This window comes from Oncorhynchus mykiss, chromosome 12 (assembly GCF_013265735.2).
Source record: "Oncorhynchus mykiss isolate Arlee chromosome 12, USDA_OmykA_1.1, whole genome shotgun sequence".
Lineage (NCBI taxonomy): Eukaryota > Metazoa > Chordata > Actinopteri > Salmoniformes > Salmonidae > Oncorhynchus > Oncorhynchus mykiss.
The window spans coordinates 41,334,938-41,358,010 of record NC_048576.1 but is presented as its reverse complement, the minus strand read 5'-3'; the positions used below and the strand labels follow the sequence as shown (position 1 = coordinate 41,358,010).

The window sequence follows — 23,073 nt, the reverse complement described above, 5'->3', positions numbered from 1 at the left end:
GACGCTTGACATTTAGGCCAAACAGTTCAATCTTGGTTTTATCTGACCATAGAATCTTGTTTCTCATGGTCTGAGAGTTGTTTAGGTGCCTTTTGGCAAACTCCAAACTCCATGTGCCTTTTTATTGAGGAGTGGCTTCCGTCTGGTCACTCTAGCATAAAGGCCTGATTGGCGGAGTGCTGCAGAGATGGTTGTCCTTCTGGAAGGTTCAGAGTCATCGTCGTGTTCTTGGTCACCTCCCATACCAAGGCCCTTCTCCCCCGAGCCGCAGGAGTGGCTTCGATTGCTCAGTTTGGCCGTGCGGCCAGCTCTAAGAAGAGTCTTGATGGTTCCAAACTTCTTCCATTTAAGAATGATGGAGGCCACTGTGTTCTTGGGGACCTTCAATCCTGCAGACATGTTTTGTTACCCTTCCCCAGATCTATGCCTCCACACAGTCTTGGAGCTCTTTCCAAATCATGCCCAAGCAATTGAATTTACCACAGGTGGACTACAAGTTGTAGAAAACTCTTAAGAATGATGAATGGAAACAGGATGCACCTGAGCTCAATTTCGAGTCTCATAGCAGGTTCTGAAGACTTAAGTAAATGAGGTATTTCTGGCTTTTTTCTGAACCTATTTTCACATTGTCATTATGGGATATTGTGAGGTAGGTTGCTAAGGAAACACATTTTTAAAATCCGTTCTAGAAAACGGCTGTAACGAGACAAAATGTCTGAATAAGGGGTCTGAATACTTTCTGAATGCACTGTATGTTCTCAATTTCAAAACAATACTACTAGACAATGTATATGAGCCTAGTTATTATACTAGATTTTGTACATGCCTTGTGCTGACATGACATTTTTGGGTGCAAATCCAACCCTTGTTTCCGAGATGGTGAAATGTCTGGAAGCAGGAGATTAGATCCTTAGCTGAAAACATACACACAACTACCTCTACCAAGTTCAATGCCAGAAGGTCTGATTGGCACTTGGAAATACAGTTACTTGCCTGCATTGACTGTTCAATGAAACCAGTGGTAAGTGCATCGCAGACTTCTCATTATTATTGGCCAACAACTATGAATGTCAATGGTTAACCGTTAGTTCTCACGGAGTCTCAAGTCATTAAGGCTATTGGTCCTTTTCCCATTACCAGAATCTGCCTCCCAGACTTGTGGCATCTTTGCCTCAATTACCCATTGCAAATTGCTCTGTTTGACCTCCCCGATAGTTAGCTCTTGTGCCTAGCGTAGCGTTAGCCCCCTGGCCAACGGTCAGATCTTCAGTTGTAATAAGTACTCCAGTTAAGTCTGTTTCAAACACTTGCTTGGTGGATTAAGGACATTTTAGCAGACTTTGAACTAAGTGGTCACATTACTGGTTACAAATTATATCACTGGTGCATAATTAGCATATGATATTTGTTGATGGTTCCACAACTGGATCTACCACTACTCAAGTCGTTGCACTCTACCCGATGATGTGAAATCAAGTGTGTTACATGCTTTATTCAACATGCATATGAGTAGCAGACCCTACAGCAAAGATTACCCTATTGTGCTGAGAGAGTGTGAAGAATCAAATCCTATGGGAAGCGTGTGATGAGTTGGTGGCAGCCTTTTGTACATTCGAATGCCTTAATTCCATGCAAAATACTTTGTTGAATACTTTATCGAGTTTACCTCCCAAATTGGAAACATTTGATGTGGTGTTGTGTAGAAAGATATGTTTACCATTTGAATGACCAAAAATGTATGATCTCTGTGTATTGTTATTTTGGATATCGTCTAGGCATACAGTTGAAGTCAGAAGTTTACATACACCTTAGCCAAATACATTTAAACTGAGTTTTTCTAAATTCCTGACATTTAATCCTAGTAAAAGTCCCTGCCTTAGGTCAGTTAGGATCACCACTTTATTTTAAGAATGTGAAATGTCAGAATAATAGTAGAGATTTATTTCAGCTTTTATTTCTTTAATCACATTCCTAGTTGGTCAGAAGTTTACATGCACCAAATTAGCATTTGGTAGCCTTGGCTATTAAATTGTTTAACTAGGGTCATACGTTTCGTTTCGGGTAGCCTTCCAGAAGCTTCCCACAATAAGTTGGGTGAATTTTGGCCCATTCCTTCTGACAGAGCTGTTGTAACTGAGTCAGGTTTGTAGGCCTCCTTGCTCGCACACGCCTTTTCAGTTCTGCCCACAAATTTTCTATAGGATTGAGGTCAGGGCTTTGTGATGGCCACTCCAATACCTTAACTTTGTTGTCCTTAAGCTATTTTGCCACAACTTTGGAAGTATGTTTGGGGTCATTGTCAATTTGGAAGCCCCATTTGCAACTGTCTGGAGATGTTGCTTCAATATATCCACAGAATTTTCCTACCTCATGATGCCATCTATTTTGTGAAGTGCACCAGTCCCTCCTGCAGCAAAGCACCCTCACAACATGATGCTGCCACTCCCATGCTTCACGTTTGGGATGGTGTTCTTCTGCTTGCAAGACTCCCCCTTTTTCTTCCAAACATAACCATGGTCATTATGGCCAAACAGTTCTATTTTTGTTTCATCAGACCAGAGGTAATTTCTCCAAAAAGTATGATCTTTGTCCCCATGTGCAGTTGCAAACCGCAGTCTGGCTTTTTTTTTATGGTGGTTTTGGAGCAGTGGCTTCTTCCTTGCTTGAGCGGCCTTTCAGGTTATTTCGATATAGGACTCGTTTTATTGTGGAACATGTCTCCTTCCTGAGCAGTATGACGGCTGCATGGTTCCCATAGTGTTTATACTTGACTACTATTGTTTGTACAGATGAACGTGGTACCTTCAGGCGTTTTGGAAATTGCTCCCAAGGATGTCCATAAGCCTATCAGTAGCTTCTAAAGCCATGACATCATTTTCTGGAATTTTCCAAGCTGTTTAATGGCACAGTCAATTTAGTGTAAGTAAACTTCTGACCCACTGGAATTGTGATACAGTGAATTATAAGTGAAATAATAATAAAAAATAATAAAAAATTACTTGCCATGCACAAAGTAGATGTCCTAACCGACTTGCCAAAACTATAGTTTGTTAATAACAAGAAATGTGTGGAGTGGTTGAAAAACGATTTTAATGACTCCAACCTAAGTGTATGTAAACACTTTTTTTTGAGATTAGTCTTATTTACGTTTTTACTGCAAGATATGAATTGCCACAATGTTCTTAATAATTTATTTTTTTAAATTAAGTAAATAGGCCACATTATGTTTAAGATGACTTTTTTAAAGTTAAATATAGAAAGGTTTCAGTCTTAATTATCATATCTTTGTGATTTTATATAGCTTAAATTAATTTAAAATTGTCATTGGATAGGGCCCTATAAACTCACCTGTTTTAAACTTTGGCTGATCTCTTTTTCTGTTTTTCAGGGTTTCACATCCTGTGTTCTATTTTTTAAATAGAAAAACATCAACATTAGTTCTTAAGTCCACAACAATGCTTAAACCACATCAGTAGACCAGTTTTTGAGGTCTGGGAAAAATCTAAGAAGTCGATTTTTGGGTGCAGTTACCTTTTCAATTCAAGTGACCACTTTGCATGGGGCTTTTGTTTAGCTGTGTTTGTGTAGTGCACGTGATGGTAGAGTTTGCAAAACAAACACCCGCTGGATTGATGACTTTGTAGTTAACATTTCATTGTGAGTTTTTTCGGAATGCCTTTCCATCTGGAGTCACAATGGTAAACGTGCACACCGTACACACGCAGAAGAGGGTGTTCTCGTTGTCTATTCAGAAAGTTGCTGGAAATACGAATCACATGCATTCTATTCATGTCTTATGATAAAGTTTTGCAAATTAATACATTGTTAATACATTTTTTTATGTTGAATTCTGTTTTAATGCCTGGATTCCATGAGGGCCCTGATTTATTGTATTTGGACCAGAGTGAGGCTCTCCACTAATTATTGTTCCTGCAGTGATGATTCTTCATTGAATGTTTTCGTAATTTATCTGCAGATAATCGGCGAAATGTCTAGGCCTACCAGTAGCCTATACAAATTAGGGGGCCAAATTAACAGCTCTCTAAAGATTTGGTATGCTACACTGACTGAGGAGACGAGTCACTCACTTTAGTGTCACTGTCTGGCAAGCCCCGACATCCTGGGAAAGGAAACCTGGGAAATCCGTTGGTTTACTTGTCCCGATGCGATACCATGGACACAACCATATTGAGTAATTTATGAATGGCAAAGGGATATATTAGATCAAATTTATTCAATCATTTCGACTCATCATAGCCACTTAATTTACACGGAACAAAAAAATAAACCATGTTTTCCATATGCACAAAAAGCTTATTTACATACCTGTTAGTGAGCATTTCTCCTTTGCTAAGATAATCCATCCACCTGACAGGTTTGGCATATCAAGAAACTGATTAAACAGCATGATCATTACACAGGCTCCCCACCTTGTGCTGGGGACAATAAAAGGCCACAGGTTTTGTTACAACACAATGCCACAGATGTCTCAAGTTGGGGGAGCGTGCAATTAGCATGCTGACTGCAGGAATGTCCACCAGTGCTGTTGCCATATCATTTAATGTTCATTTCTCTACCATAAGCCACATGTTTTAGAGAATTAGGCAATACGTCCAACCGGCCTGACAACCACAGCGTCGTGTTGGTGAGTGGTTTACTGATGTCGACGTTGTGAACAGGGTGCCCCATGGTGACGTGGAGGGGTTATGTATGGGCAGGCCTAAGCTACAGACAACCAACACAATTGCCTTTTTATAGATGGCAATTTGAATGCACAGATGCCGTGACGAGGTCCCGAGGCCCATTGTCGTGTCATTCATCCGCCGTCATCACATGCCATTTCGCAAGGATCTGTACACAATTCCTGGAAGCTGAAAATGTCCCAGTTCCATGGCCTGCATACTCACCAGACATGTCACCCATTGAGCAAGTTTGGGATGCTCTGTATTGTCGTGTTTGACAGCGTGTTCCAGTGTACGTGGTACGTGGAAATTCACGATCATCATGCTCTTTCCATCCTCTAAAGAAATGTGACAAACCAACCAACGTGCGCACAAATTGTACCTTAATCGCTCGCTTTGTGACTGACAGGCACCTATCCTATCAATCGTTTGCTAGAATATGCATGTTAATTATAGTGGGAGAGGGCTCAATGGAATAGTGACTTAACTTTCAAGTGGAAAGTTGTCTAGTTAATATGAAGTGGAAAGAGTTGCAGGCTATAATTTGGCTGTAACCGGCTGATTAGCCTTCCCACTAGCGGATATCAGTGTAGTTGATTGAGGAATCATGGAGTGATTATCTAACCAATCTAGGCCTGATGCAAATATGAATGTGAGACAAAATGTTAAAGATTATGTAACTCATTCTGAAAATATACAGGATTTGACTTACTTCCATACTGAGGTTATGGGTTAGGTTGGACAAATTTTACTTCCTACCCCTTCATATAGTTCAGGTTTCTCTAACAACCAGTAGGCCTACACAAACTAAGCTTTGTGGAAATGACAATACTTTAGATGGGAATGGATGAGCATTGCACGCTTGAAATTCAACATGCTATAGTCTAAGCTCATCACATTTTGTGAGAAAAGATACAAGTGGGTGATTTTACACATGGCTCTACTTTTAGTAGCAGCATGTCATTGACAGCTGCAGTCCTGTAGACCTAGAAAAAGCTCAGCTGGTACTAATCCTAGGAACTGAACACATTTCCATGACATGTATTGTAGATGCCATGTTTGTGTTGCGGATGAATGCTCCTCATTTAAAAGTGCTGCTAGCATTAGATAGGCCAACATAGTTAGTGTAATGAGAACAGGCCATTCAGCTCATCCAGCCTTCCCATATACCTATACCTAAGTGACCGTCCCTAATGAACATGGAAACAAATGTGATTTCAGGTTTAGGGTGATATCAGGAAGTATAACGTTATCGTTATAGGACAGTCATTGTGGTGTCTGTCATGGTGTCTGTTACTCATCAGTTAAGGTGTGCAGAGGGTCTGCTGGCTCCTCATTAGCTGTCTCTCCAGGCAGGGTTGCCAGGTCTAGCAAAAATGTGTAGCCCAAAGACCACTCAACCTGCACACAAGGCCTGAAAACGAGCTCCCCAAAAAATTACAGCAAGAGTTAACGTATATTGATCCAATAAACCCCTTTTTCCGTAACGTTATCGAGCAAATAAAGGAATATTGACTTAACTTGTAACGACCTATGAAAAATATTAAAATTTGGTTTTCTATCAAAATAATAATTATTGCAGGCTAAGGTGATGTAATAATTTTTTTTTAATATGTTTGCGCGAGAAAAGATAATTTGCCGTTAAACTCGGCAGATAAATCGACATCTATTAATGAAAAATTAACTAAATTAACTGTTATGATTGGAAATAAATCCCTTTTGCATATCTATAGATAAATCTGTCAGGAGAGCGATGAAAGTTGGACAGAGGATCTCAATCTACGCAAGAAACACATGGAAAACTTCAAAAAATGAAGGTTAGGCTATTTTCTGGCAGTCAATTTGTGCCAGATGTTAAGACTACAAACTCTTATTAATGGCCTGTTTGCGAGATTGACTTGTCATTTCAATAGGCTAGGGCTGTCCCCGACATTAAAAAAAAAGAACCCTATGTTTGAATTAAATCAACTATATGTAGGCTACTGAGCTTGTCAGATGTTTAAACGCTGCGACTAAAAATGAAGACGCACAAATGACTAAAGAGGGAGCTAGAGATCAATATTGCCTAACTGGAAGAAAAACCTGTTGTCCCTTTTCATGCTGAGTGGTTATTGAAAGGGAGAGAGCCGTGAATATTTTTTTCAGAGTCTATGTTGAGGAGCTATTGTCATTCTCAATGGATGTAAAAACAGACTTTGTTTACTTGCTGTTTGAGGAAAAAAAATACTTTGAGAAGCTCTGCAGTGATGGTGAGTGAAGACTATGAGAAATAGTATCAGATCTCCAAATGGGCACATTTATAAGCCTATGTTTGTGCAGGCCAGGTAGCCTAGGCCTAGTTCTATGCGTAATCAAGTGTGTGTCTTTACACAAGATTGACAGGAGTGATGGAAACAAAAGACAATGGAACTCGTAAATGGAATCAACTTTTTCTCACAAGTGTAGCCTAGGTTGTGTGCTCTGCAAACTTGTCCACTCCTACAATGACAACGGTAGGACTGTATTAATAATATATTGAATGCATTAACAGAAATTACCGTAACGAAACATACACCGATGAGAAATAATGGTAATTTAACAGTAATTGTACTACTGGTGTGCCGTGCCCGCGGCCTCCACAATGGATTAGTCCACTCAGACAAGCGTAAATCAGACAAGTGTCTCGTGTGCCATATTTAAAAAAATATATAAACTCAGCAAAAAAAGAAACGTCTGAAAAAGAAAGATTCAACAACTGAGCATAAACTGAACAAGTTCCACAGACATGTGACTAACAAATGGAATAATGTGTCCCTGAACAAAGGGGGGTCAAAATCAAAAGTAACTGGTGTGGGCCACCAGCTGCACCAGATTTGCTCGTTCTTGCTGTGAGACGTTACCCCACTCTTCCACCAAGGCACCTGCAAGTTCCTAGCCCTCACCCTCAAATCCAACAGGTCCCAGATGTGTTAAATGGAATTGAGATCCGGGCTCTTTGCTGGCCATGGCAGAACACTGACATTCCTGTCTTGCAGGAAATCACGCACAGAATGAGCAGTATGGCTTGTGGCATTGTGCACATCTCTGACGATGCCCTTCTTGTCACTGTTGACACTGATGACTCTGGCTAATTTGTAGTGACCCCTCTAGGCATTTTGGTCAGCCAGCCAGACAACATCTCCAACAGCCACATTCCTATGTGTTGTGTGCCATTTACTCCTCACGAATAGATTGGGCCCAGCTAACTGACTCCACTTCCTCCAGAACCAGTTCTATTTTTTGACGTAACACCTCCCACTTGACCTCCTGGTTCTTGAACCCAAGGAGGTCACACAAACCTGTGTTGGGTCAGAGTTTTGCCTCCAGCTTCCTGAAACGCCTTTCTGACAAGAATGGCACCCTTTTGTTTGGCAGGTGTGACAAGGCCTATTGGGTCATACAGGCTAGCTACCTGGCTCAGCAGTTCTCTTCTCGTCAGTGGGTTTGGAGTTTTCCCTCTCACCTCTTCATCAAGGAGATTTTGGCCGACTCATTTTCTTTTTCCTCTTTGAGAAATTGATTGAAGTCATGAGGTACAGTTTATCCTCAACAATGTATTCAACTCCAAGGGCTTTGTCTCCTTCCCTCATTTGGTTTGGGAGAATTAGTGCTGTGCTTGACTGCGCTCCTGGTACGATCTCCTCCCACTTTGATCTGACCGGACCCAGGGCTTGAGGAAGAAGCCTTCAGGGTCTCTTCAACCCTTCTGGTGTTCTGGTCCAGTTTTTGCAAGTCATTATGGGAAGTCAGGATGTCATCGACATAGGTATCCTCTTCAAGGATCCTATGTTCCTCCTCCAGGTGAGCAAACATGAGCAGTTTGGCTGTCTCTCTCATAGCCAATTGCGCAATGCACCCTGCTGTTCGATCGCCAATGTTGACTCTGGGGATCGCATACTCTTCAATCTCTTCCTCCTCAGTGTCTCTCCAGAGAAATCGGTGGAGGTGCATCTCCAGGTCTTCCAACCACATTGAATTGTACATTTTCTTAATGTCGCAGAGGGCAGCATGGACGCCTCTCCCGAACATGAGTAGTACTGCTCGGATGGGATTGAGGACATCAGGCCCTTTCAGCAGAAGGTCATTCATGCTGACCCCTCTAAACTTCTGGCTGCTGTTCCATACCAGTCGCACAGGTGTTGTGAGAGAGTGCGGGTTTGGCGCCACCAAGTGGCTGACATACCATACTGGCCCCTTCCAGCTGGCAATGAGCTCTTTGGTGAGTTTCTTCGCTGTTCTTCTCTCCACCATTTCATGGACTTGAGCTGTGTATGCTATTCTCCACTCTGGCTCTCTTTTGAGTTGCTTTTCTGTTCTCAAGAAGGTGGCTTCCACCCCACTCCTGTTGTCAGGAAGGGAACTTGGATCTTGAATCCAGGGGTATTTTGTGTGCCAGTGGGGTTCATCACTGTGAGCATCTGCTTTGATGTAGGTGAGGCCTTTCCTTATGATCTCCAGCTCTCTTTCCTCACTCAGTCATTTCCTTGCCTCCTGGTTGACAGTTGCCGCACCGGCATCCTCCACACTTTGGGTCGCAAGCTGCTCCAATGTTGTCCCAATTTCACCAATCCAAGAACTCTCTGCGAGCAACTGTACCTTTGGTTTCAGCTGTGAACAGCTTAGCTATCTCTTGATACTTGACAGCGGTTGCTCTCATGGATCGAGCAAAGTGTGTTTCAGACCTGTGTGCGGCTATATCCACTTCTTCAAACAGATCTGGATGTGCTCCACCAACAGTCTTTCCTAGCGGGCCTTACCACAAGACAAGGTCTCCAATCACCTTCACTCTTTGCGGAGCAAGTCTTCCTTCGTGGTGGCTTATCAATAGCTCAATACTCTCCGGTCTACTCAGATCTCCTAGTTTGACTTCTGGGAAGAACTTCTTGAGTTGCTCAGCTTTGATGACTCTGTGGGTGTTGGCAATTTCATTCAAACCATAGCAGATAAGCTCATGAGCTCTTTCTGTGCCTATGGGCGTTTTGACCCTCATTCTGAGGAGATATCTTCTGGTTCTAACCTTCATGGCCATTCCTCCGACTCCATGAACGACTAAAGTGATGTTTTCACTTCGAAGATTTAATCTTCTGGCAGCTCTGAGTGATGTAGTTTGTGTCCGATGCCAAGTCGATCAGGGTTCCAATTTTTTTTGTCCTGCATTGGCAGTTACCTTGAGCAGCATTAGAATAACTGACAATTCTTCTACTGCACTTGACTCAGTCACTCCCAGCTGATTCTTTTCGACACAGTTTGTTTTCGCAGTGATGTTGATGAATGCTTTCTTGAATTTCTCTGCCATCTCTGGGGAGAGCTTAGATACAAATTCCTCCTGCTCCTCTGTAAGTGTATACCTTCTCACATTGGATTGTCTTCTGTCTGAGTCACTCCTCTTGAAATCTCCCTTCAGACAAAGAAAGAAATGATGGTCTTTCTTAATCTCTTTTCCTGCCCAGGTAAGTGTCTTTGCATTCATCTTCTCCATGACAGACCAAGCACCTCTTGCAGGCCCCCATCTTTTCTACAGCATCCAACTTTTCCTCAGGCTTCAGTTCTTTGAAACGCTTGCAAAAGAAGATCTTTTCTCTATGCTTTTCATCTCCACAGACAACACAGCTGCCTTTCCTTGTGGAACGTGTGGATGCATATTTTCTCTCCACAAAAGCATATTTATTTTCTGGCTTTTCACTCACTCCCATCTGCTCTAATTTTTCAAGAATTTCCTCCTGTGTTTTCAGGAATTTAAGAAGGTTCTCAAAGTGATTGTCCGGCGTGACATTATTTCTCGGGTTAACCATGAAGACAAGCCAATCTCGCTTGATGTTGTCAGGTAACTTGCTTTCTATGGATTTGATCACTAGAGGGTTGTTGATGGCTCCTGTGCGTCCAAGCTCTGTGAGAACATCCAGTGCCTTCTCTATAGTTTGGATCACGTCTAACTTTCCTTGGCTGATTTGCTCTTAAAGCAGGAATTTTCTCCAGATCCTCAATTATCTCCAAGGCAATTGTAGACTTGTTTCCATACCTGTTCTCAAGCACCCTGAACATGTCCTCAGCAGTATTGTAAGTAGACAAACGGAGGTCTCTGCACATTCTCTCATCTACACTGTCAAGGAGTTGGATCTTCTTTACTTCGTCTGAGCCTGTTGGTTCCCCCTGCTTCTGTAGACTCTCCCAGTCTCTCCTCCATCGATGGAAATTCCTTTTATACCCACTGAACCTGGGTAAACAGGTTGGTTTTATTCTCAGTGTCGGCTGTGGAGCTGGCACGGGCTTCTGCGGCACTCTCCCTCTGTCTTTATCCTCTTCTGCAATTCTTTGCACTGTGAGAAATCCTGCCCTCCTTGCTTCAAGGTTGTTTCTGAATGCTTTCAGATCCTTTACTCTGGCTTCCAGCCGTTCTTTTTCTGCTACTGGAATCCACTCTCACACTCTGCTAGGCTTGTGATTGCATCTTGGACTTGTGCCTTCGCACCATCCCACCGTAGCTCGAAGCCATCTCTATTTACAGCAATAACAGGTATTTGAGCAACTCCATCACAGGCGGTCTCAGCTTCTTTGATTGCAGACTTTACCTCGTCCTCCCTGTATCTAGGCCATAGGTTGGACTGGATCATCCCCCTGACCTCATCCAATCGTACTTCGCATTCTTGGAATGTCTTCTCAAGTTCAGTCTGCTGCTGCTTGCTCAGGTCAGCTTCTTCACCCTCATCGGTTTCAGCTTCAATGTCTGCCAGAAGTCCAGCCCTGTATTCATCATTTGTCTCACTGACCTTCCTTGCCTCCGACATGAGCTTCTTGAACTCCTCTCGCCGTTCGCTCTTAGTCATGTGTTTTGCACCTCTGCTAAGGAAGTTTGCTTGCTTGGTAAAAACACTCTTAGCCAAAGTTCTTTCTTGCTTCAGCTCCTTCACTGTTTTTCCAAGAGTTTCCTCTGCCGTTTTGAGATGTAAGCCAATCCTCTTTGCGACGACAGCTTTCCTGACTTCAGGCCGTTAATCCTTTTGTCTTCACTGCCACGCTGGTTATCAACTGTCAAGTTGTCTTGGTGTTATAATTATTTCAGCTCTGCCCAAACTTGAAAACGGCTTGCTCAACACGTGAAGGATGCAAAGGGACAACTCAATTCATTTTTAGTGTTTTATTATGGTTTTGATGCCATTTGTTGAATATGTTGAAACAGTTGATTTGTTGAATAGAGTAATTGAATGACAGGAATAGGTTGATAACCTTAAACAGAGAATAAACATGCATTATTTTACACAAACAATGCATGACACGGCAACAAAGCATGGCTTTGAATAAAGTAAACGTTTAAACAATTTAATCTAGCACTTCAAGCAATTACTTCTGCAGTCAGAAAATATCCCCAAAAAATAAGTCACCACTCCTACCAGAGTTAAATTGTGTAAATTGTGCTAAGCACTGGATGCAACATAATAAATAATTCCAAACATTACATACCAGTTGCGTCTTTAGGGTTGAACAATGAGCTGTTTGTATGTTGAGGCCCCAAGCAAAGCTAAGCCCAAACATTTTATACCCATGCTTATCTGCCAGGTGCGCATGTAAAAGTACCAGTCACACAGGTGTTTTCCATCGATTATACAACATTCTAAAGACGGTTGACATCTAGTGGAAGCCTTAGGAAGTGCAAAAGGACCCATATCCCTCTGTGTATTCGATAGGGGCTGAGTTCAAAAACTACAAACCTCAGATTTCCCACTTCCTGTTTGGATATTTTCTCAGCTTTTTGCCTGCCATATGAGTTATGTTATACTCACAGACATCATTCAAACAGTTTTAGAAACTTCAGTGTGTTTTTCTATCCAATACTAATAATAATATGCATATATTAGCATCTGTGACTGAGTAGGAGGCAGTTTACTCTGGGCATGCTTTTCATCCAAAAGTGAAAATGCTGCCTCCTATCCCAAAGTTAACGACTGTAGTGGCTTCCTTTCCTCTTTGCCATAGCTCAACTTCAGTCGTTTTCCATATTTCCACCTCCTTCAGGAAATGTTCATAAGTCCTCATTCTTGTTTGATAATAGTTAATGCTCTCATATTCCTGTTCCTCCTCTGTGACCAGCTCTAGCACAGATTCATGAGCATTCTTAAAGTCATTGATAACAGCATCAAATGCTTCAAGACCCTCATTCACAGTTTCAATGTTTCCTCCATCAATAAGAATGACTTTTATTTCATTTTGTGTGTACACACTCCAAGTTTGCCTCTCCGGGCTGCATAGAGTGAATTGAACTGCTCCTCTGCCCTCTCCAGTGTGGTCTTATTTGGGATTTCATCCTCCATCATTCACTTTTAGTTCACTCAATTTACATTGACAGTTGTTGGTTTGATTGTTAAACGTAATGCCCCTTTAGACCTCCTTTAATGCTTTAAAACACAGTCATCCATTTCAGCATATTGACCCATTTTGAATTGAACATGTGCGAGTTTGGCATTTTAGATGTTTTAAGCATTTCATCCCATAAGTTTTTCCCCTTTAATGAAGTTTAAATAATTTTATAATTTTTTTTTTATATTTTTTTTTTTATTAGATAATTTAGTTGCATTCCGTTGTTGCATTGCATTTCCACGTTAGGCCAAATATTAGACATATGATTAGGCTACATTGTGCATAGGATCTCGGTGTTTCCCAAACTTAAACTTCTAAATTGTTTTCACAGCGCTGTTTTGTATTCCATTCCCAAGTTTATCAAACATTCCAATTATAAGCACATTTGCGCTTCCATAATATGCATGATCAAACGATCGCATTGAACAGGGCAGCTCATTCATTCGCAGTGGTTACTCACAGCTGGCGAATTCTAGTTCAAGTCCTTCCAAGCGAGCTGTCCTTATGGTCCGAATGCAATGACAAATATAACAATATCCAGCGTGTGTCCGAACCGGAGATTTCCTTCCGATAGTAATCCTGCACAGAGTTGTTTTTGACTTGATTGTAGTGGCTTCCTTTCCTCTTTTCCATAGCCACTGCCCAAGCCTAAAGCGGGATTCCAAACGGCCAAAACGTTCAATGACATCCAGGGATATGGTGCAACAAAACGGTTTATTCTTATATCTAACAAAAAAAATGATTCTCCAATCAACCTACATCATAGATTACTTGACATGGAAAATACATAATATGACCTGTTTGTATGTCTGTATGGTCAAAACACTATACCGCTCCCGCGTCTAGCAAGGACTCCTCCCCCCGAAGGCCCAACTTCCTGCCTTTATGCCTTTTTATTCTAACACACTTACCACAGTACGGTGAATGGGCAAGAGGGGGGGGGGGGACTTAGTTACACTAACAACAAATGAATACATCGCATTCAGGTAAATATAAATCATAAAGGTACGTACATAATATTTAAACATATACATAAATATTTAATATATTTACACAAATGTACATGGAGCTCTATGCTCTGTATTTTATACAAATATGTCCAAATCGTCTCTAACAACGACCGTTCCACATGTGCATGTTTTAAACCCTTTAACACCCTTTGGTGTTTCAGTGCCTTGTGGTGTCTGATCTGTGAAATTATTTGGATTTTTACGAGTGATTTGAAAGACAGAGTCCTGAAAAGGGGGCGTTTCTTTTTTTTGTTGCTGCGTTATATTTTAAGAGAAATGCCACGAAGGCCATGGTGCAATTTAGAAGTTGCCCAAAAACCTGCGACCAATACATTTTCATCTGCCACATCGTTTTCGAAGCAGCCAAATTTGCAGGGAAACCCCTGACTCTAGGGTTCCTGTAGGCCCCAGGAGGGATGAGGTTGGGCATAGCCGCCGAGACAGAAGGAGCCCGCCCTTGGTCGTCTGGACAGTAGAGGCTTTATCGACGGATTCTTGAGTCAGCCTGTCGCATTGCAGCCTGTACTTCAGAGACTGGGCAGACGGGCAGAGAAAGAGAGTAAGGAGTCTTTTGGGAAGGAGAGTAAAAGATTGAGAGAACAATAAGGCAATATATCTGCTCCCCAACAGGAGCTCACCTCAGCCAAATCACTCGAGGGACTTTACATCGGCTTTGTGTTTCAGTGCCTTGTGGTGTCAGCAATTAGGCTAGCTTTTGTCTGGTGTCGTAATGACCGATGTGCTCAGCTTTTGGAAACGTTTCGGCAAGAGCAGCATTCTCAACACACCCTACAGGGCACTTTTTCAAAGACTACGTCAGCGCTTCACTCAGAATAGTGGGGCACAAGGACGCTGATTCATTAACTGATGTGCTTTGAAGGCAGACTTCTGTTCTGTTCTGGTAGTGCTCTCTGTCCAAAGGTTTTCCATTTGATATGTTTTCCTGGCCTTGAAAAGGGATGCTATTAGCTAACGAAGTGCAACCACCCTATCTTATTTAAACATATCCCTTGGCTTTTTATTGGTCTGCTTTTTGCAAGCTGACACTAGAGGACATTTCTGTAAATAAAGAGCTACTATTGGGATAATAGGCCAACTTCGCAATTATAAAAATGTAAATGTTGGCATCGCATGTGTTAATCTGACTAGGTAGCTTGGCAACCACCAAGGCAAATAAACAAATTAATGTGTTAATGAGCAAAACAAGCAAAAATCTAGATATTCAAAATGAAATGTCTCAACAGCCCTGCAGTCATATATTATGCAACTGACCCACCCTCCTTTGTACACTTGTTATGTACGTGAGTGCACATAAACTCTCAAAGGGCTCCTTGTTTGTCTTCATCCTCTGCTGCTGCACACAAAGGCAGGCGTGACCCCTGACCTTGGCCCTGGATGCTGAAGGAACATTGTGTGTTCATTATTTACACAACTGGCATAGCCCAGAGTCCCATGCCCTGACCCCACACATTAAGAGCTGCTAACTCGCTCTCGCCCCACAGCTTGAAAAGCATCTCCCCTCAGCCTCCCAGGCCGCACATACACCGGCTTCTGAGGATGCCATGGAATTCCCTATCAGGATTCCATTCCCCCATAAACAATTCCTGCATTGATAGGGGAGGTTGGAAAGCTGCCAGGGTATTCCTACAATGGAGAGGGGGGATAATGAGGCAGCAGCATTGACAAAGGGAATTCTCATTCAGGGCCTGGATTGGCAACATGGTGTGTGTGAAATTGTGTGGCAGCGCTTAGGGAGCCACAGAACAGATACCTGAGCAGGATCACCCACCAACACACTCACAATCCCAGCCATTGTGCTCCCAGTGCATGGGAGGCATCCGGTCAGGGTGTAGGCTCTCAACGCCACTCGTACCAGAAAGAAGAATTTCAGCTTGCTTTTTAGTAGAGCTTGAGAAACATTCACACTCCCCTCATAGTTTTGCTATTTGTTATATTGAGTGTAAAAATATAGATGCTAGAATAACTTGAGCATTTGTAGCCTATTGTTCATTGTCTTCTGTATCATTAGTGATGGGGGTAACATGGGCAGTTTTTTTTGTATTTTTGGAATATGTTGATATTTGGCTCCAAGTATCTATTTGTGTTCCATCTTTTTAAGTAGTGAACCAAAATGTTCAGTACTTTTACTTCCATGGATGATTTTCTCATGCTCTCGTCTCTCTGCAGCAGACATATTGTGAGCAATATGTTTGGAACATCAAATCGCAATAAAATTACAATGCATAAAGTATTGTGAGAATTGCAATACTATCGTATTGTCACCCAAGTAAGTATTGTGATAATATAGTATTGTGAGGTCCCATGCTCTTGTCTCCCTAGCTCTGTTTAGCCTTGTATAGGAAGCCATTTACGGTTGTGTGGGTTACCCAGTCACAGAATGAATACACTGGAGTCTAAAAATGTCGAGGGCACAAGTGAAACTGTCAAGTGCACCGGATCTTTACATTTGGAAGAGTTGTTGAGTGGCTTAGTGAGGAGTTAAGTTGGGTGAGAGAAATAGGTGCTCTGAGTGAAACTGAAGTGTGTGTGTGTGTGAGTGGTGCACGAGTCAGCTTGTTTGTTCACCCGCACCCACCCTCAATTGCAAATAACCCACCCGCAACCTCCCGACCTATACAGTGGTTCCTCCTTTAAAAGTTGTGAGCTTACGCCGCGGGACTTAAGAGGTCGTTTGTGGTTTAGTACGTTACCCTGCGTCACCACTTCATTACTCCAGACCAGTGCAAGGGGGGGTTAGAGCACTGATTATGCTTTTGAGTCCTACTGTGGCTCTAACTGACAATGAATGGGCGACATAAACCTAAATAGAAACTGATAATTGTACACGACTTCAGTATTACTTACTAAAACTGGTACTCTAAGGCTTTAATTATTTTATTTTGTTAGGATTATTTTTCTCTTAATGTGATAGTGTAGCCACTCCCGACCAGTCACGTTGTACAACACCTGAGTGGCACAATGGCCTAAGACACTGCATAGCAGTGCAAGCTGTGTTGATACAGATGCTGGTTAAATACCTGTGCTTGCCCGAGATCACTGTAGGTTTTTGATTTTTCTCCATCTAAGAACAGAAATAAATGATTCTAAATAACAAACTGGCTTTGATAACAAATTACTAACAATGTCTCACCCCATGTTCAAGAATGGCCTGTTATTAGTGCCAGTTTGCACTTTCAAACTAAAACAATTTAACTAATAATGGCATCTTCATGCTTTCACTTATGATAAAAAATGCTCTTTCAAAATGCACATGTTTATTTAGTTTTGGATCCATAACGAATTACTGTCGGAAGAAAATAACACTGAATTACAGAAATATCATCTACAGTGGGGAGAACAAGTATTTGATACACAGCAGATTTTGCAGGTTTTCCTACTTACAAAGCATGTAGAGGTATAATTTTTTTCATAGGTACACTTCAACTGTGAGAGACGGAATCTAAAACAAAAATCCAGAAAATCACATTGATTTTAAAGTAATACATCAGAAAAGCTGAACTTACTACTTGGTACAGAAACCTTTGTTTGCAATTAGAGGTCATACATTTCCTGTAGTTCTTGACCAGGTTTGCACACACTGCAGCAGGGATTCTGGCCCACTCCTCCATACAGACCTTCTCCAGATCCTTCCGGTTTCGGGGCTGTCGCTGGGCAATATGGACTTTCAGCTCCCTCCAAAGATTTTTTATTGGGTTCAGGTCTGGAGACTGGCTAGGCCACTCCAGGACCTTGAGATGCTTCTTACGGAGCCACTCCTTAGTTGCCCTGGCTGTGTGTTTTGGGTCGTTGTCATGCTGGATGACCTAGCCACGACCCATCATCAATGCTCTTACTGAGGGAAGGAGGTTGTTGGCCAAGATCTCGCGATACATGGCCCCATCCATCCTCCCCTCAATACAGTGCAGTCGTTCTGTCCCCTTTGCAGAAAAGCATCCCCAAAGAATGATGTTTCCACCTCCGTGCTTCACATTTGGGATGGTGTTCTTGGGGTTGTACTCATCCGTCTTCCTCCAAACACGACGAGTGGAGTTTAGACCAAAAAGCTCTATTTTTGTCTCAGACCACATGATCTTCTCCCATTCCTCCTCTGGATCATCCAGATGGTCATTGGCGAACTTCAGGCGGTCCTGGACATGCGCTGGCTTGAGCAGGGGGACCTTGCGTGCGCAGCAGGATTTTAATCCATGACGGCGTAGTGTGTTACTAATGGTTCTTTGAGACTGTGGTCCCAGCTCTCTTCAGGTCATTGACCAGGTCCTGCTGTGTAGTTCTGGGCTGATCCCTCACCTTCCTCATGATCATTGATGCCCCACGAGGTGAGATCTTGCATGGAGCCCCAGACCGAGGGTGATTGACCCCCAGACCGAGGGTGATTGACCATCTTGAACTTCTTCCATTTTCTAATAATTGCGCCAACAGTCGTTGCCTTCTCACCAAGCTGCTTGCCTATTGTCCTGTAGTCCATCCCAGCCTTGTGCAGGTCTACAATTTTATCCCTGGTGTCCTTACTCAGCTCTCTGTTGAGTGTGTGGACAGGTGTCCTTTATACAGGTAACGAGTTCAAACAGGTGCAGTTAATACAGGTAATGAGTGGAGAACAGGAGTGCTTCTTAAAGAAAAACTAACAGGTCTGTGAGAGCCGGAATTCTTACTGGTTGGTAGGTGATCAAATACTTAGTGGGGCAAAAAAGTATTTAACCAGCACCCAATTGTGCAAGTTTTCCCACTTAAAAAGATGAGAGGCCTGTAATTTTCATCATAGGTACACTTCAACTATATTTGTAATAATGACAATTACAACAATACTGAATGAGCACTTATTTTAACTTAATATGATACATGAATAAAATCAATTTAGTCTCAAATAAATAATGAAACATGTTCAATTTGGTTTAAATAATGCAAAAACAAAGTGTTGGAGAAGATAGTAAAAGTGCAATATGTGCCATGTAAAAAAGCTAATGTTTAAGTTCCTTGCTCAGAACATGACAACATATGAAAGCTGGTGGTTCCTTTTAACATGAGTCTTCAATATTCCCAGTGAGGAAGTTTTAGGTTGTAGTTATTATAGGACTATTTCTCTCTATACCATTTGTATTTCATATACCTTTGACTATTGGATGTTCATATAGGCACTATAGTATTGCCTGCCTAATCTCGGGACTTGATTAGCTTGAAGTGTTAAACAGCGCAATGCTTCATTGCGAAGAGCTGCTGGTAAACGCAGGAAAGTGCTGTTTGAATGAATCCTTACGAGCCTGCTGCTGCCAATCACCACTCAGTCAGACCGCTATATCAAATCATAGACTTAATTCTAATATAATAAACACAGAAATACGAGCCTTTCACCATTAATATGGTCAAATCCGGAAACTATCATTTTGAAAACAAAATGTTTATTCTTTCAGTGAAATATGGAACCTCTCTGTATTTTGTCGAACGGGTGGCATCCCTAAGTCTAAATAATGCTGTTACATTGCACAAAATTAAATGTTATGCCATAATTATGTAAAATTCCGACAAATTAATTAGTCTTTGTTAGGAAGAAATAGTGCGGCCCAAACTGCTGCATATACCCTGACTCTGCTTGCACTGAATGCAAGAGAAGTGACACAATTTCCATAGTTACTATTGCCTGCTAACATGCATTTATTTGAACTAAATATGCAGTTTAAAAAATATATACTTCTGTGTATTGATTTTAAGAAAGGCATTGATGTTCATGGTTCGGTACATTTTTGCAACGAATGTGCTTTATTCGCAAATGCGCTTTTGTGAAATCATCACCGGTTTGGCGAAGTTGAATTAGGCTGTGATTCGATGATAAATTAACAGTCACCGCATTGATTATATGCTACGCAGGACAAGCTAGTTAACCTAGTAATATCATCAACCATGTGTAATTAACTAGTGATTATGTGAAGATTGATTTGTTTTTATAAGATAAGTTTAATGCTAGCTAGCAACTACCATGGCTCATTGCAGCCACAAGGTCCTTTTGACACTGCACTTGCGTAACAGGTGGTTAGCCTGCCACACAGTTTCCTCATGGATTGCAATGTAATTGGCGTCCAAAAAGGCTGATTACCAATTTGTTATGAAAACAGCCATAATTAATCAGCCATGCTGAATTGGCTACTTCAAAAGTGTCCTGTAGCTTACGTGCTCACGTTCATCCACTCCACTCTAATATAATTCAAGCATCCAAACTGCACAACAGCCATTTGATTTAATGGAAAGAGACTTCTGTTACAAAACACAAGTTTAATGACACTCGGAGATTGTCAATCCAATCATTCACTACTAAGTAGGGAGGGATGTATTTTCTAATTGTTGAGATGATCATCAAACCATGATAAGAGCTCCAAGTCGGTAATCAGTATGCAGTTATGCGTTGCCTGTTGGTTGTGTGTGGTGCATTGGCACAGAAACCTGTTGATGGGAAATTTTCTTGCATATATTTTAAATAAATATAGCATCAAAATGTTAAATCTGATTTCCCCCTAGCTGGTCATTGACTCTAGCCGGCTCTGATTGTAGTGTATTGACACAGACAGGGAGAGTGAACTTGGCTTTGGTGGTCGTCAAACCCTCAACCTTCTGGCCCGTTAGACCTGTGTGGCATTGACTGAGCCACAAAACCATGCTGAAGTGGTAAAACTGTTATCCACATTTATAAACACGGTTGCTACAGTTATTTAATGGTGGTAATACATTTTTGTTGTCCAGTATTTCAGGGGGAAGGTGTGCATTTAACAAAAAAAAAAAATGTACAGTTCAAAGGAAAGCTGGGTTTCTGTTTGGAAAATGTGGCGCCGGATAAAGTGACAGGGATGATTTTTGTTTACCGGCCCTCTGAGAAATGTACGGGATCCATATTCATTGGGGTGCAACAGCTAGGATCGGTTGCTAATATGACTTGGATTGTGCTTTTGGACAACCAGAAAAAGTTGATATGAGGAAGTCTTTCATAGGCAGCGTGTGTGCCCATCGGCCTAGCTGATTATTGAGTTTTGGCTGTCGGTTAAAAGCATCAAAAATGTGTAAAGATAATGTCATTATATTTTTTGTTTCCGGCCACGATATAACAATGCAATTTAATTACATTTAGCACTAAACAATAACTTGACAGACATTAATAAATACACACACACACACACACACAATGACGATAGAAATGGAAACAAAACATGTGTCTTGAGTAACAAAAAATATGTTGAGACAAGAACGGGAGGGGTGTGTAGCGAATGTAGCCTATTGGTGCATCTCTCCAGAATGCACTCACCCCCCCCCCCCCCCCCCCCCCGCTTTCATTCTCGAAGTGGAAACGTTGTTTGCAGAGTTCACAATTTGACACACTTGTGAGAAACACGTTTTTGTTTATTTCATAACCATAATTTATGAATTTTGTAAATTGTTAATTGTCTTTTTGTTTGGAGTTCTCCATGTGAGCAATAAGCATGGTTTCTCTGTCTTGTTGAGGGAGTGCGCACGGCTGAGCATGCAAAGAAGTAGCCTACCTGGCCTGTCTGATTTCTGGTTGTCTTAACTCACCACACTGATGGAATAAGTCTGTCATTTATTTATGTTCCCTTTGTTTTTTTTCTTCATTAATATCTGCCAGGATATTAGTAATCCTCTGTCTGAAGGCGGTCTGTCTCTGGTTTGGACTCCATCCCACTCCCTTCTAAAGGGTCAACTGTGGGACAGCAACACCTTCAGGTAATGACTTCATCACTCACAAACTTAGAGGTGAATGGGGATAGAGGATGTTACGACATTTGTCCTAAGCTCTGGCAAGTGTTTAGAAAGTCAAGTCTCCTGCGAACATCATTTGAAAATAGTTTCTTCATCTCCAGTATTTCCCGTTCACCAGACTCACTTGCTATGTCTAGTTTTAGAACTATCATACCAGCTTAACCCAGTGTACTCCTGTGTGATGTTAGACAAGGTCTCTAATGCTGACAGAAAAATGTATTTTCTGGGTGACCTGAACATTGGCCGGTTGTCATCTAGTTGTCCTCTCAAGAGGAAGTTTCTTACATACCTTAAGGGAACATTTTGACATTTGTCATATGGTTAGTGAGAAAGACCACATTGCAAATGTACACGGTCCCTTACTAGACGTCCGAAAACGTTTGTAAAATTCGCGGACGGTGTCGGGCCGTGCGGCAGGGCCGGATCTTCCAGGAAGTCATCAAACGAACTCTCTAGGACATCCGGTTTCCGTTTTATAAAATAATAACATTTTGGTCATTTTTCCGCTGTCCCGGTAAATCCCACAAGAGGGCGAATGGAATCATATTGCAAATGTACAAAACATCACAAATTACGACGTGGCCTTATATCCTAAACGGAAAATATTTCGAAGCCGAAACTTGGTGAGCACAGGTTTGGCATAATGGGCAGTTGGCCCCGAACAAGATGGCGTCTAGGCCTCAACGGTTTTTGAGTTATGGCCATTTTTCTGGGATTGGAGGTCCAAAATGAAAATAGAGCAATAATTTTTCCGCTTCACGTCAAAGTAAAGGAACCTCCGGTGTCAATAAAAAAAGAACCAGCCATTTATCTATCGTCATTTAAGAGAAATCGTACAATGTCAAATTAGTGATGTTCAAAAATATATATTTTTTTAAAGAACAGTTACATATCCAGTTGCAGCGTGTTCATACAAATCTTTTTAAAGTGTGCTTCGGAGCTCTGCGAGATTTCTGTGATTTTCTGAAATAACACACACTCACTAAACCCTCCGTAAATAAGTCAGTTCTTAACGTAAAGACTTAAAACTCAAAATTATATAACTGCCTACCCCAAGGAGGATATGTGTTCACTTTCAGCTTCCTGTGTAAACCGGACGTGCCTTAAAATGGTGTCATAGGTGCTGTTTCGAAGGGTTAAAAAGGTCAGATCTTTTCAAAACTTCATATGTGTGATTAGGCAACCCTCATGAACTGTAAGTCAGTCATTTCTCCCAACAGATGTCAAAGAAA

General features: G+C 41.7%; 1 protein-coding gene across 4 annotated transcripts in view; it reads left to right on the top strand.

Moving 5' to 3' along the window:
• The window catches only part of arhgap32b (Rho GTPase activating protein 32b), a 233,855-nt gene that overhangs the window by 6,000 nt on the left and 204,782 nt on the right, over nt 1–23,073 (top strand). Inside the window, exon 2 of one of the 4 annotated variants that reach the window (XM_021623783.2) lies at nt 21,708–21,805. The exons of the other annotated variants lie outside the window; for them this stretch is intronic. The gene's annotated coding sequence lies outside the window, so the exon portion shown is untranslated. The remainder of the gene's footprint in view (nt 1–21,707; nt 21,806–23,073) is intronic. 4 annotated transcript variants of the gene reach the window in all.